Below are 14,220 nucleotides of genomic sequence, written 5' to 3' on the forward strand. Positions count from 1 at the left end.
GTGCAAGAAGAAAAATAAAACCTAAAAAAAAAATATATTTGCTGCAGTAGTTACTGCAAAGAAAGATAAATCTACTGGAGATACCAAGACAAGCCTATTAACTAGCAACTTTTAATGCTTATTTCAGAAAGGGCATTAAAGCAGTGGTTTCAGTACTCGTTTGCCTGGCCTCGCTTCTCATCCATGTCCTGAAGAAGTGTGAAAAGTTTAGTTTCTTTTCCGAGCATCCAAACGTTTCTGACATCCAGAAAGGAAAACCAAATATTTCCATTATTTAGAAAGAGAGATGTAACAATGATTGGAAAAGCTTTTCATGATATGAAGTGGATATTCGTTTTTCTAAGATACACTCCAGGAAAATGTATGAGGTTCCGTCATTGGCTGTTTAATAATTCCAGACATTGATGATTTACGCCAGACCTGGAGAGCGCAGTGTTTGCCTGCCATCTGTCCCAGCTAATCTCCAAATTCCATCTACAAACGTGGATGACTTACAACTTCCCTGATTAATGTCATCTATCATTTTCTTCATAACACAGAGCAATTAATCTCGGCTGGTCCCAGGAGTCCACCGCAGTAATGGGTTTGTGGGAGGTAGAAATAACCCGCAAAAGTCTCTTTGGAAAGAACACCCTTTCCATCCTTTCCTCACCCCCCCACCCCACCCCCCTTTATTCTTCTTTTCTTTATTATTATTTTTTTGTGTGTTTGTGTCTTTTTCCCCGCTCCCCCGTCTCTCGTCGCTGTCTGACACCCGTGACGGGGCAGCGGCTCCAGGAGCCCGCTGGCCGTGGGAGCGGGCGCGGTGCCCGCTAGCAAGCGGGGCTGGGCCCGGCTGCGCAGCGCCTACACCCGCACCCGAGGGGCAGCGGGCAGGTGCCCGTACGGGCCGGGCGGAGGAGGACAGACGGCAGAAGGACGAGAGGGCGGCCGCAGCTGCATTGCGGATGGAGCCGCTGGCTCCCGGGGAGGGGCGGCCGCGTGATGCCGGGGGCGGGTGAAGGCCCGCGGAAGGCAGCGTGGGCGGCGCGGGGCACCGGGGGCGCGGAGCCTCCGCCCCGCCGCAGGAGGGAGGGAGGGAGGGAAGGGAAGGGAAGGGAAGGGAAGGGAAGGAGGGAGGTGCCGCCGCCGCGTCCCGGCGCGGGCAGCGGAGCGGCGAGGGGCGGTGAGTGCGGCGGGCGGGGGCTGACGGCAGCCGGGGGAGCGGCGTTCTCCCGCTCCGGGCGAGCGTCTGCCCTCCCCGGGCTCGCCCTCCGCGGGCGGGGGCGCGGAGCCGCCGCAGGGAGGTGCGGGGATGGGGAGGGGAGCTGCTTGCGGGCGGCCGCGGAGCCGGGCTCTCACCTGCGCCCTCCGCTTCGCCCTCTCCCCGCCGCTCGGCTCGGTCACACCGGGACCTGCCCCACTGCCTCCCCGCTTGTCCCGGCCGGCTGCGAGCGCCTGGGAGTTGCCGCGTCCCGGCAGCCGGTGCGGCTGTTCCCGACGTGGAGTTGCGATGGGCCGGGCGGGCGGCTGGGAAAACTGCTGAGGGTTCTTGTAGGTGTCACGCAGAGTTTAGCGCTCTTAGAGCGGCTGCTTGGCTGTGGATACACTCTTGGTGGGGAGGCAAAGCAAGAAGGAATGACGTGAAGCCATGCCTATAAAAAGTAAAAAGGCCGTCAGAAGGGGTTTGCCCAGCGCCCCGTGAGCGAGCCTTTGGCCCAGGACTGAAGCTGTCAGGGTGCTTTGTGAAAGCAAATAATTGCTATTTTAAGAAAAAGCCCTGTCGTTTGTCAGGTTAATTTTATAGGAGCGGGGCTGTAGTTGCGCCCTTTAAACACCCCGAAGTGCCGCTCCGTGCCTGGGAGCGCTCAGCGCTGGTACTGACGTGCGTGTGCTGCGTTTTGTAACGGGACCAGCGAAGCTGATGTTGCAAGAGTAGCGAAGACGCATCTGTAAAGAGAGCAGAGGGCATGGGGACAGTCTGATATCGCGTGCGGTTAGACAGCTTCTGGAGCTCTCTTAAACAACCAAAAGGAATGTAACAAACAAGGTATAATTAAAAAAGAAAATAGCTCTTGTAGTAAAGGCTGTTGGCATAAAGGTAAATTCAAGTCATGGGTGTTTCCTTTTAATAATTCAGCCTAAGTGAAATGTAAATCTGTGTTATTATGGAAACTGAAAAAAAGTGGTTCTGGGTTATGAGTGTGGCTTTCTGTGTTGTATGAACTACTTTATGTCTAAAGGTTGGGAGGCTTAATTCTGAGTGAATTTTCTGGTGTGGCTACATTTAACAATTTATAAATCAGCACTAAGAAGCTGCACTGAAGAAAGTTGGTTTAACAGACTTGTACTTCACTAAAAATGTTCACTTTCTAAAGACTGCCCGTGTCATCCTTTAGTTTTAATATGTGTAAGATAACATATTAAAATCATTTGCTGTTTATGTATAGGTCACAGGACCTATGCTGTCCTTTCCTGACTTTAGTTCTCTTTTTCCAATGACTCTTTTGAAAAAAGTCATTTTTTTCTAGGAGGTCTCTTTGAGAGTATCTGGAAGACAGTCAGGGACAAATGTTATGAAAGTTGCTTGAGAACATCATGCTGTGCTTTGGGAGCAGGTGACTTTCTTAGGTACGAGTTGTCCATGACTTGTTCCTGTTTCAGCTATACTGCTGGCTTTATTTTGGAATGACTCACTTTCTCATAAGGCCATTGGTATAATAAGAGGCAATAATTTAAAGATTTTAAGGCTTTCTTTAAAAATCCAGATGTATGTGACTGGTTAATTTTGTGAGGCCTATTCTGACTTGAGATTCAGAAGGACTGTAGAGATGTTTCTTTTTGTTAAGTTATCAGATGTTTCATTGGTTTTATAGCACTACTCTGGAGTAATGCAGGTTTTCTGATGAGATGGTATGGGCTTTTATTCATCACTACTTTGTCTCCTTAGAACAGATTAAGTCCTAATATTGTCAGGTGCTTCCCTTTGTAAACTAAGGATTTTAGAGCATCTTTAGCAACTACCACATTATTTCTGATGTTTTATAATTAATTTTCCTGGGCAGTACAAAATACCAGAAATTACGGCTGTGCTTAGGCACTTGGATTCCACATTTGTCTTCCCACATTGTGCATTTGATGACAAGGAGGAGTAGTGGGAGGCTGACATAAGTGATAATAGTCTGACATAGCACTTCTATAGGCTATATATCACACCAGTGTGCCATATATTACAGCAATCATATGTAGTGTGTCTGTCACAGCTGGCCATAAGAGCTGGGGGGAGGGATCTAGAATTGCTGCAGTCAGGCCTGCCATCCAAATCCACAAGAGAACAACAAAGTCTTTATTTGGATCCTATTGAAACACTAATGTGGGCAGTAGAAAAAGAGAACTTCATTGAGTAGATTGTACTTGATACTAAAATTTTTATTGAATTAAATAATTCAAGTTGAAGTAGTGAAATCCCATGCTTTCCATTCTTTGTAATTCCTTAGGTCAACATGTGTAGGGTGAATTACCTTTTCACTTATGTCCTCCTGACTGCTTTAAATTTTAAAGGTGTAAGTCATTGGTTTATCATACTTAATCGATAGTTAATCAATATCCTAAATGTACTTGGAATGTAATCAGGAAAAGAAAGAATTTTAGTTTTTGTTTTAACAGCTGCAAAACTGTATTAAATTGATCTTTATCCATAGCAGTCTACCTTTTCCAGTTCTGTTTCATTAGACTGACAAGTAAATGTGTAGATAATATAAAAGATAGCCTAGAATTTCTTATTTTAATAATTAAAAAAAAATTCTTGCTTCTTCATTTACTTTATTTTGTGCTTGAGACTTTTACCTGACAGAGGTTGAAACCAGGATTGAATGTCTTGTGGAGGAGATGCAGGAAAAGATGAGCTAGAATGCTAATATTCACATAGATCACAGGTTTCAGTCTGCTATGATGGATTGTGATGATGTAAAAGTTATTCTTCCTTTCAGAAGCAAAACTATTCATGAGCTAAATATATTCAATATCTTTGAGCTGTTAGTTTATCATAAGCATAGAACGCCTGTCAGAACTGTGCCCTCAACTCAAATTACCACATACAAGGAAGGTATCCAAATAATATAAGAAGTGGTGGTCACATTTATTTTGATTCACAGACCATGAGCAATTTTACAGTAGAGTCAGTTTGCCATTTAAATTTTGGTTTCAGCAGGCCAGTTTTTCTTAATTGTGTCTATTAGACCACTTGGAAATAATTTGCATATTACAAGTAGAAAATTACTTTTGTAATATATGAGTATCCACTTTGACTTTCCTACGGTTGGCTGGTGGTGTGTGGATTTATAGTACCTTGAAATTTATGTATGAAAACCAAGTCTCTCTTTCCACAGTTGTCCCTATCTCCTCTGATGTGTATTTGGCCAAGATGTTCATATCCAAGTTGCTGAAGTTGAGGTTTTTGAATGATATTGTAATTAATTCATTAGTCCTCATATTTATATATATGAATATATAGCCCATATAAGATTTGTTCTGTGATAGAAATTTGGGGGGAGAAATAAAGGAAATATTTACCTGGATGGTCAAGGTAAAGTAGCAGTGGGAAAAGCACGATTTAACCTTATCATGCCTGTGTAGAGATGGTTCTGAAAGATTTGGTAAATATAATAGTATAAACTCACCCTTTATGATGAGAGGAAATGTTCTGATCACTCATCTTCAAGAAGAAATAACTGAAATTGGGTCAGGTGCTGTAAAGGGCTAATAGGATGGTCTGGTCATGAGGAGATAAAAGAGGTCCTGATTTGTTTGACCAAGTGAAATGAAAGCTATGTAGGACATGGACTCCATCTGCAAACTCAGGAGAGCATCAACAGAAGGGAAGCAGAGGATTTTGGTAAAGAAAACGGCCCTTGAAAAAATTGTCTTGCAGAAATTTGGAGAATATCCTCTTGTAGGAACACATAGGTTATGAACAGGAGTTTTGAGATGGAGTTTCCCTATTTTTCCAGAAGGCATTATGTGTGCCCAGGAAGTGTTTGCATTTAGCTTCTATCCCAGCTTTAAATGTCATGCCATGCAGCATGCCAGTCCAGCTCTCTTTTCAGGCTGTTGATAATGAAGCTTCAGAAACTCTTTGTTGTTTTTTGGTGCTTGCCAATGTTGAACCCCTCTTGAGTGATTGTTCTTCTATGTCAGCTTTAAGCTGCTTGTTGCTCCTTAGCAGGCTAAAGCTGCATTGTGTGCAGACTGCCTTTCTAGTCTTGATTCTTTTGCCTTTGCTTCAGCAGTCCTCTGTGCTGGCTGAAGTGAGACATAAATCTCTTCTGCTCTCTCACTCCCCAGCCTGTGCTTAGGTCTGGCTCTTCCTCTGAATGGCCTTATACACTCTTATAAATTCCTTCTGAAAACACGTAATATTCAAAATGTTTTCAAATGAGAGCAGTTTTGTAAAGGAATATTAAAAAAAAGGGAAATGTAGACATTTTTAGACATTCTTCTGTCACCCTCACATACCAAGGGCAGTGAGGAAAGTGAATGTAGTAGTTTGTGGAGCTGAAATTCTGCTAAAAATTACAGAATTTTAAAGTAAACAACAAGTTTAGAAGAGCTTTAGTCTGACGAATCTTGTTGGATTTTTTGTCTCTCATTTTGTGTTGTGTGTAAGAGAGTGTAATTTTGCTTTTGTGTAGCATGCCAGCATCTCTGTTGGAACTACTCACATTTCAGTTAATAGCACAGGCTTCTGTTTATCTCTCTGTTGTTCCTTAGAGATGTCTTTTGGATGAATGCATTAGCAACCATAGGAGGGTATGTGCTGTACACTTCCCGCTTCGAGTCAGAATGTCAAAGTTTGGCAAATGCTGCTCTGTCCCTCGGAGGGTACTTAGGTAACCTGTGTGCTTTGGGACCACTTGTTTGTCTGTTTGGGTAGAAAAAGGTCCTAAAATTACTTCTAATGTAATTTTATTTAGTAGAAAGATACTTTACATAGGTAACTTACAGTAGATTTCAGATGGAGAAAGCTGTCTCTCTTCCCTGGCCCATGACCAGTGGTGGTGGTAGCAGTATGGAAGTCTAAAAGTCATCAAACAGCTGAGTTGGAAACAGGGGCACGTTCACCCCAGCCAGAGTGAAAATAGCTGTGAGACCCATATTTATACCACGGTTAGGAAACTTGGATGATTTTTTTCATTATGTTTATGAAATTATTTTCCTACCCTCTGGCTTTTTCCATCCATAGTCTTGACTACTGTCCACTCTTTTGGTTTTATTTTTATTTAAGTAATGTGGGGGGGATAGAATATAAGAAAATAAAGATAGTGCATAAAGTAATCTTACCCCTGAGGAGTTGCAACTGGCTCAATTAACAAAGATTATGAACAGGCCTGACTTTAACAGGCCACAGCTGTAACCAGTAAGAAGAAGAGTGCTATGAAGGCGTGGGTTGGCTTATTATATTAATACTTGTTGGGCTGGCTGGTTGAGAAAGAAACTGAACTCAGTTGGCTGCTGTGAAGAAGAGAGAGTCAGTGCTCTGAGGAGCTGCCCATGTAAACCACACCAAGAAGGTATGAAACTTTTGTGATAAGGAGAAACAATATGGAACTTTTGCAATACTATGACAACAAACATCTCCCTTTTACTGACTATTCACTTTATCCACCTACTCTTATGACATTTTAGTGTCTGCAACTCCAGAGGCAGTGGAAAGCTTAAATTTGAATTTTTAAAGCAAATGTGTCTGCTGGGTGAAAATTCTAAGTGTATAAGGTCTAATAAAATTGTATTGAAGTATACATGGGTAACTTACAAGTACTTGGTTTTTAATAATACTTCTGGACAGAAATTTGATGGACTCTTTAGTATTACTTTAGCTTAAAATTTTAGCTAGGTTGTAAAATTATTTAATTTATGGTAAATTACCTGAAGGAGGAAATAAACACATGCTTCTTGCCTCAAGTAATGTACTATATGGGGTCATTACTGCACAAGGATTGAGTTGTGTTAACTGGCAGAAATGAAGATAGTTCTATTGAAGTCTGTAATGTCCTTGGGAGGCAAAACTACATTTTGTAACAAGAACAAAAAAGGTATTAGAAGAATTTACTAATTTTAAAAACTATTAATTAAATACCATCTTTATTGATCATTCTCTTTTCTTTGTATTTCTCTGAGTTTGATGCTTTTGTTTTGTTTGTTTGTTTGAGGAAAGAGAATAAAAGTGAGGAGAAGCCTACCCCAGATCAGTAACAATTTTGTTATGTTATCTGCTGCCTTAATGCATGTATAGTTTTTATAGTCCTACTTTGAAATGAGCCAGTAAATTAAAAGATCTAATCAGAAATCTATATTTTATAAAAAAGAGTGTTATAGAAATATGGTTCTGAGTGCTGTGAATTTTAAATTTAAATATCTTTTAAATATATGCTGGTCAAAGTACTTTGATACAAAAGGCTCCTCCTGCTTTGCTTTTAGGGGGCCCTAAAGTATAAATGCACTATTTTACATTCCCCCAAGTCATTAAGAGTTCAGTTTTGTCACTGAAGGGAGATGGATTCTCCCATTGACTTTAATATGTGTAAGACTGGATTTCAGTAGTCCAGTTACTAAATAAGATGATGGTGTTCCTCCAATTAGAAAAATGCAAAAAAAGATTAATCTTAAAATAATTGGGGACAGATCAAGACATTTTGAGAAATCCACTACAATGACAGTGTGGTTATGTGGATTATCAGTTGCATGTAAATCTTACTAAGGATGATGGATAGAAATCCCAGATAGAAACAGTTGTAACAATACACCTTTTGTGGTCTCTGAAATTAATTTAATAAATGTTTTGGACATGGACAAATACACAGATAGTGACCTTTTTGTTTAGGTTAGTGTGAAGTCAAATATATCTTGGAGATTAGTATTGATCAGAATAAAGCCAAAATCAATCTTAGATTTTGAGGGTCATTACACTTGGAAATAGGATGCAATACTGCAAATGTTGGATTGTGGAAGGCTTTTACAGTAATTATGGGAAAATAATCTTTTACAAAGTGCAGTGTTTAAAAAAGCAGATCAACTGCTAAAAGATTGGTTGTTTAAGTAAGTAATAAATTCATCTCCTTTCAGCTTTCCTTAGTTCAAGAGATGATATCCAACAAAAAGTTGGTTTTATTACCATTAAAGTTGGTAATGAAATTCTCTTTTGCTTCAGTGCTGGAGGGATTTTGCCCTCCCTGTTTGGAAGCCTTAAGCTGGTGTTTAGGAAAAGGTTACCCTATGTTTGTTTAGAGAGTTTTTTGTTTTATTTCCTGTGGTTTTTATTTTTTTTGTTGTTGTTTTTTTTTTTGTTGTTGTTTTTTTTTTTTTTTTTTTTTAATGTGGTAAATTCTTTTTTGTTTTGACTCTTTTCCTTAGATGTTTTGGTGAAACTTAATTTGTGCTGTTGGAGAAGTACAAGTGGAAGAAGTAAATTACAATACAATGTACCTTTGGAAGAACATTGCATAGCAAGTATTATAAATTTAAATGAAGGGGAACCAATGCTCCTTGCTATATTAGAAATCTTTGAACAAAACTTTTTATTTTTGTCTTCAATAGATTTTTTTTGGGTGATTTTGTCTGGTATAAAATCTCTGGCCTCTGTAGCTCCTATAAAAATAACCTGGTGGAAATTTTTAAGGATCTTACCAGAGAATTTTCAACAGAAGTGAGTCTGTGAAGATCTGAATTGACTGAAATGTCTATCCTGTATTAAGTGAAATAGTGCAAAAGATATTTTGTAGAAGATTCCTCTGTAAAAGATAAAATTTCCCCCTTGTTTTCAGAACGTGTTAAAAAAATGAAGGTTATTTTGTTTATTTTCTGCACAGAAGTCATCTTCTGATACAACTTTTTCTGCAGAAAGCACTGGATGATGTTCTCCACAATTAGTTGCTACAACTGCATTGATATCTGTGATTATATTTGGGCTGTCACCTAGGCTTGTATATTGAAGTCTCAAAAATATATGTAAGCTGGTAGATGATGCATTTATATTTATTTTAAAATGTATACATATTTTTAATCTTAATGATGTGTTTGAATGCAAATAGGAGTCTGTGTCCATGTGCATGATTCAGGGACCATGCACCATTGTCCTTGAAAATGAAAGCCCTGTGTAAATGCAAGCTATTGATATTGGAAGTGATCTTCAAAGCTGCTCCATTTAAAGATATTTAACTATTAATAATGAGCTACATTCCAGATACATTAGTTCATATTCTGAGAGATCAAAGTGCCAAGATTATAGATAGCAGTTCTCAGGCTGTAAAAGTCCTTTTACCCGAGCAGCTCTTCTTATCAGTGAACTTCTCTTGAATTTCTCATAATAGCTATCCTCAGAGAAGATCTGTGGTGGGTATATTAAGAAATTTGCCTTATTTGTACCTGAAATAAGACTTTGAAATGTATTAGCAGAAATCCAGAGAGGACTAATATATGCCACCTTTTGCTGCAATGATATTTGCTTTGGATTTAAGGCAAGCTCAGCCAAAAAAAAGACAAGAAATCACTAGAAACCCCTATAAGTGATTTTCAGAATAGTATTGCTTAATAATGAGAATGAAGCTACTTTTTAAAATATCTCAGAAAATGGGACTTTTAGTGTAGAAATATTGTTCTTCTTACTGAAATATTTTGGATGAAATTTGCAAGAAGATTATTTTACAATGGACATGGCCACATGGGATAGTGTATGGGTCAGTTTTACTAAATAGAGAATGTTGGTCCCCAGCTGCTGCCCATTCCTCTGTTTCAAGTACTAATAAGAGAAGATACTAGAATTGAGTTAAAGAATTTTAATTGTTTAGGTTGTCAAAAGAAGGAATTAGTATAGTGATTATAGTATAATAGTAAATTTATATATTCTGATTTTTGATGTTTTTGTTTTCCTTCAATGAAACTAATGGATAGTGATCAGAAAAAACAGTGATTTTTCTGTTGTGCTCAAACATTATATTAATACTTGTTTACTCTAGCAATTACTAAATAAAACACCTGAAGCATTAATCTATCTTGAGCTGACTAGTGAGCCCCAAATGCCTGTGAGTTCTGCACATCAATCTTGTCCGAATATGGAATTCAAATGCTAATATATTTAATATGTGAGACCTTTAATAGAGAAAAAAATACATATTGGAAAGTGATGCAGCCACCTGATTAATTTATTTAGTTATTTGTGAAGAGCCCTCTCAAAATGGGTCAGGCTTGCACTGTTTGACTAGCTGACTTTGAGAAAGTTTGGAGGGAGTAGGTAACTTGACCTATATTTTTAAACTGGGACTTCAGAAACTGGGCTGAAGGAAGAATCTTGTAAACTTTTCTATGCATGGAAATGTTGAGGTTTGGACACTAACTTTATCTTGTTCTAAGAATTCATATATTAAATGTGCACGTGAGTTAGAGGCTGCTTTATTTCCTCATCTGAGAGTTTTAAGTGAAGTTCATTATAATTTTATCTGTGCAAGAGCAGAGGAGGCTCAAGTTGCATTTAGCCAGGCATGTGTCTATTAAAAAGGTATTGTATGTCTGAAAAGTGGTTCCTTCTGATTTTTAATGTTTTGTTGCTTTTTTTCCAGTAATGGAATTGAGTGTTTTAGAAGTAAAACTTTATTTTTGAAAAAAAAAATATTAAGAATGTTACAGAACTGATACTGTGTTACTGCTTTGATCGGTGTCACAAGTCTCCAATAGTATTTTGCTTGAGCTCTGCCTCTGGCTATGTTAATATGCTACAGCTTCTCAGAAAACACATTACAGTCCACATGTTTTGCTTATTGTGCTATTACCTCTTCATCGCAGAAGACACAAATTGTCTGACTTTTGAGTTGGAAAGAATTATGGAAATTTCAGTCTATTCTTAACTAAAAAAACCCTGTTAATAGCATTAGTAAAAGCATGACACTGGGGATGCCTGCTAGCGTTGTGACTTGGTGTTTTACTTTTTTAAGTACTGTCTCTACTTTTCCCAAGTGGAAAGATGACCAAAGAATACAAAAAAAGTTTGAGAAAGAAGAGATATTTACCCTTAGTTACTCCAGTTTTTCTTTTGCTAATCTAGATTGTCCTCTTTTAGTTTTTCCAGATCTTTCAAAATCCTCTACAAAGTCCCAGTAGCTCTTAATTTGCTAAGATTTCTGTATAAAAGAATGACCTATCATCTGTTTTTCTTATATAGGAGACACCTGTAGTGTTCAAATAGATTTGCACTTGGGCTTTTTGGCACTGACTACCACTAGTATTCTGTTGTAATTCAGTATTTTATATGCTCACTTAGTGAGGCTTTACAAGTTTCCCATGAGCATGTGCAAGGGTCACTTGAAAACTGAGGAAGGTGGGTGTAGAAATCATCCAGCACACAGAAAATGATGGCATGATCTGATCAGCTGATACCAAAGACATTGTAAAACTTCACTCTAGATGGGGTCCTTTTGAACCACTTTTATATTCTCTTCACACCATTTCCAAGATGTTAAATCATGCTGCTTTCTAGGCAAACGTCTTCCAAGTAACAGATTGTAACAAATGTAGTTTTGTGGGTCTGTGTTACAAGAATGTAGTGGTTTTCAGATAGTTTTGCCTGCCCCATTTAAGTTTTTAGGAACACTTGGGACTTTGACTCTTCAGTTTTCCAAAAGAAGCTTGTCAAGACATAAAGAGAGCATCTTAACTCTGTCGGGATGGCAGCAGATTTGGGGACCTAGCTGCTTAGTGAAGTTGCAGATTCATTTGAAACAAACTTATTTGGGGGAAAGAACAATTATTACATAGGTTTTTTGTTTTTTTTTTTTTTTTTTCATAATTTTGCTACAATCAGCTTTCTAGTGTCAATTTTTTGTGGCAGAGTAGAATTTTTTACTCCTGGGTAGCAGTGGTATTACATGCATCCCATCTGAATGCTGCAGGGTATTTGTGTATGCTTGAGGCATAACTTGTCATAAAAGTACTACTGATGAAACAAAAGCCCTTTCCTGTTTTGTTTTTTCTCGTAATTTCTAAATAAGAAGTACAGACAATGAAGACTAACAATGCTTACTGTAATAATGTGAAAGAAAAATCAAGCTGAAGTAATTAGAATATTTTTCTTGCTTAACTTCTGTGATTTTTCTTTTTTTTTTAGTAATTGTTTTTCTGTGTAATACTGTGGTTAGCCCTACAAGCAGCTTCCTAATGTAATATCTTTTTATGGACTGAAGCACAGCTTAAGCGAGGCAGGCAATTGCAATTCAGTGCATGTGGTGTGGGAAGGGTGACTTTGGGTAAAATCAATTTGTGAGGCATTTTAAAAATTAACTTCTGTCATTTTTGTTTGCTTCTTCCTCATGAACAGAGGAGACTTTCTTTTGGAAATATAGATGGAAATGTATGCTAATGAGTAGAAAATTCCTTCATGTACTCCAAAAGAGGGTTACAATACCAAGAAGAACCAAGAATGTTGGTTTCAAGCTTCATCAGCTGAAGGATGCTGTTTGAAAAAAATTCTGCCGCAGGTCACAGCTAAAACATTTATTTAACTAGTCTCATTATAAAGCTTTATAGACTTCCAAGAGAAATTAATAATTCAGAAGGACATCTGTTAGTAAATAATTTAAATAACCATTTTCAAACTAACAGTCTTTAGTTACCTGTGTAATATTTCTGAAGAACAGTTCCCCAATTGGAAACAATGTGTGACAAGATTACAAGAAGAGAATAATTTGACAGTCTTCAATAGATGAAACACATTCATAGTATTTAATGATTTATGCTTTACTGCCTTCTGTAATCCTCATTTTTACCATTTGACCTTCAGAGTATATTGTGATAATGAATTGCACAAAACTAAAGCTTCTGTAAAAAACCTGTTACTTGCATTTGAGACTTGTCAGTAATTTTATTAAACGGCCTCCAGTTTGTGAGCCTCAATTTGTCTTTCATACCTTTGATTTTATGGATCTCTGCTCTAGCCATGCTGTGTGCATTTCTCTTTGATGATGAAAGATACTTTTTTAAATATAAAAGTCACAGCATAATCTTGAAGCATCCATGTTGTTATGCCCTAATGTCTTTTCTAGTTCTTCTCTGTAATGGTATAAAACAAACAACAACCAGAATTCGAGCTACTTTCATAAAGTCATATTTTGAGCATTCTTGGTTTGCTGTCAATCTTTTGCAATTAAATCTTCTCCCACTCTGTCCCATTGCCAAAATGAATAGGTTTTTCTCTGCTGCTGGACACCAAGGAGGCATTTTCAGATTGCTATTCTTGATGACTCTAAAATGCCATTTTTATAAACTGGCATAGAGCCCATCTCTGTTTATATGTGATTGGGGTTGTGTGTATTTATTTTTGTAATGCATCACTTTATGTTTATCGGCAGTGGATTTCACCTGTAATTCAACTTTCCACACTTGTGTGAAAGTCTTCTGCAGCTTTGATCATTCTGGATTATTAGCAGGTATGTTTTTACTTCATTACCAGTTTTTGAACAGTTAACTTTTCACTTACATGTGGAAGTGTAAATGTCGCTATCTACAGATAGAATAAATACATTTTGGAGATCAGATTTCCATATTACATGTTTATACTTATGTGATTATTTGTAATGAATGAATAGCTTGCCTTTGTAAATGCAATATATACTCTTATTCCTGTGTTATTTCTATCTTGTGTTCTTTGTGCTACTGTTACACACACATGCAGTAGGTACTCATAACTGGTCTATTTATGCTGAATAAAATACCATTTTACACAGACATGTATATGCACATACATGAATTCATATACTCCCATGTTTGGTTTTATCATCAATGTAAAAGCACAGTCATGTTTAATCTTAGCTTAACTGGTAATTTTCATATGTACTGCTTAATTCTTACACTGATAGTTTTGTAAAATTGTCAGAGACAATTCCTAATTTTGTAGCCATTTTTTCTGCTGTCAAAATTATAATTATATCAGTGTTGCATGACTGCTCTCAAATCTAAAACTTACATAGAAATGCTTAAAAATAACAGCTGGCATCATAACTAATTTTTAATAATCCCACATCTGCAATGTGGATTCACCTGAAGGCAGTAATTTTTTTTTTTTTTTTTGACGGGGGGAGGGCCTGGAATATAAAACGAAATTATTTTAATGAAGTTTAAACTTTGTGAAGTTCTGGCTCTGTGGTTTTAACTTTTGCTGCAGTGGGATGGAACAATTGTGATTTACAAACTATTCACTGT

At 37.9% G+C, this 14,220-nt stretch overlaps 1 protein-coding gene across 5 annotated transcripts in view; it reads left to right on the forward strand.

Moving 5' to 3' along the window:
* Window positions 1-1,126: 1,126 nt before the first annotated feature.
* Window positions 1,127-14,220, forward strand: part of THSD7A (thrombospondin type 1 domain containing 7A) — a 264,274-nt gene continuing 251,180 nt past the window's right edge. For 3 of the 5 annotated variants that reach the window (XM_041418267.1, XM_041418270.1, XM_041418271.1), the window contains exon 1: window positions 1,127-1,165. The gene's annotated coding sequence lies outside the window, so the exon portion shown is untranslated. Of the gene's footprint in view, window positions 1,166-1,943; window positions 2,030-14,220 lie in introns of those variants that run through there. The other 2 variants (XM_041418269.1, XM_041418268.1) reach the window with 2 other exon arrangements.

This window comes from Onychostruthus taczanowskii, unplaced genomic scaffold, assembly GCF_017590055.1.
Source record: "Onychostruthus taczanowskii isolate IOZ18803 unplaced genomic scaffold, ASM1759005v1 scaffold59, whole genome shotgun sequence".
NCBI lineage: Eukaryota > Metazoa > Chordata > Aves > Passeriformes > Passeridae > Onychostruthus > Onychostruthus taczanowskii.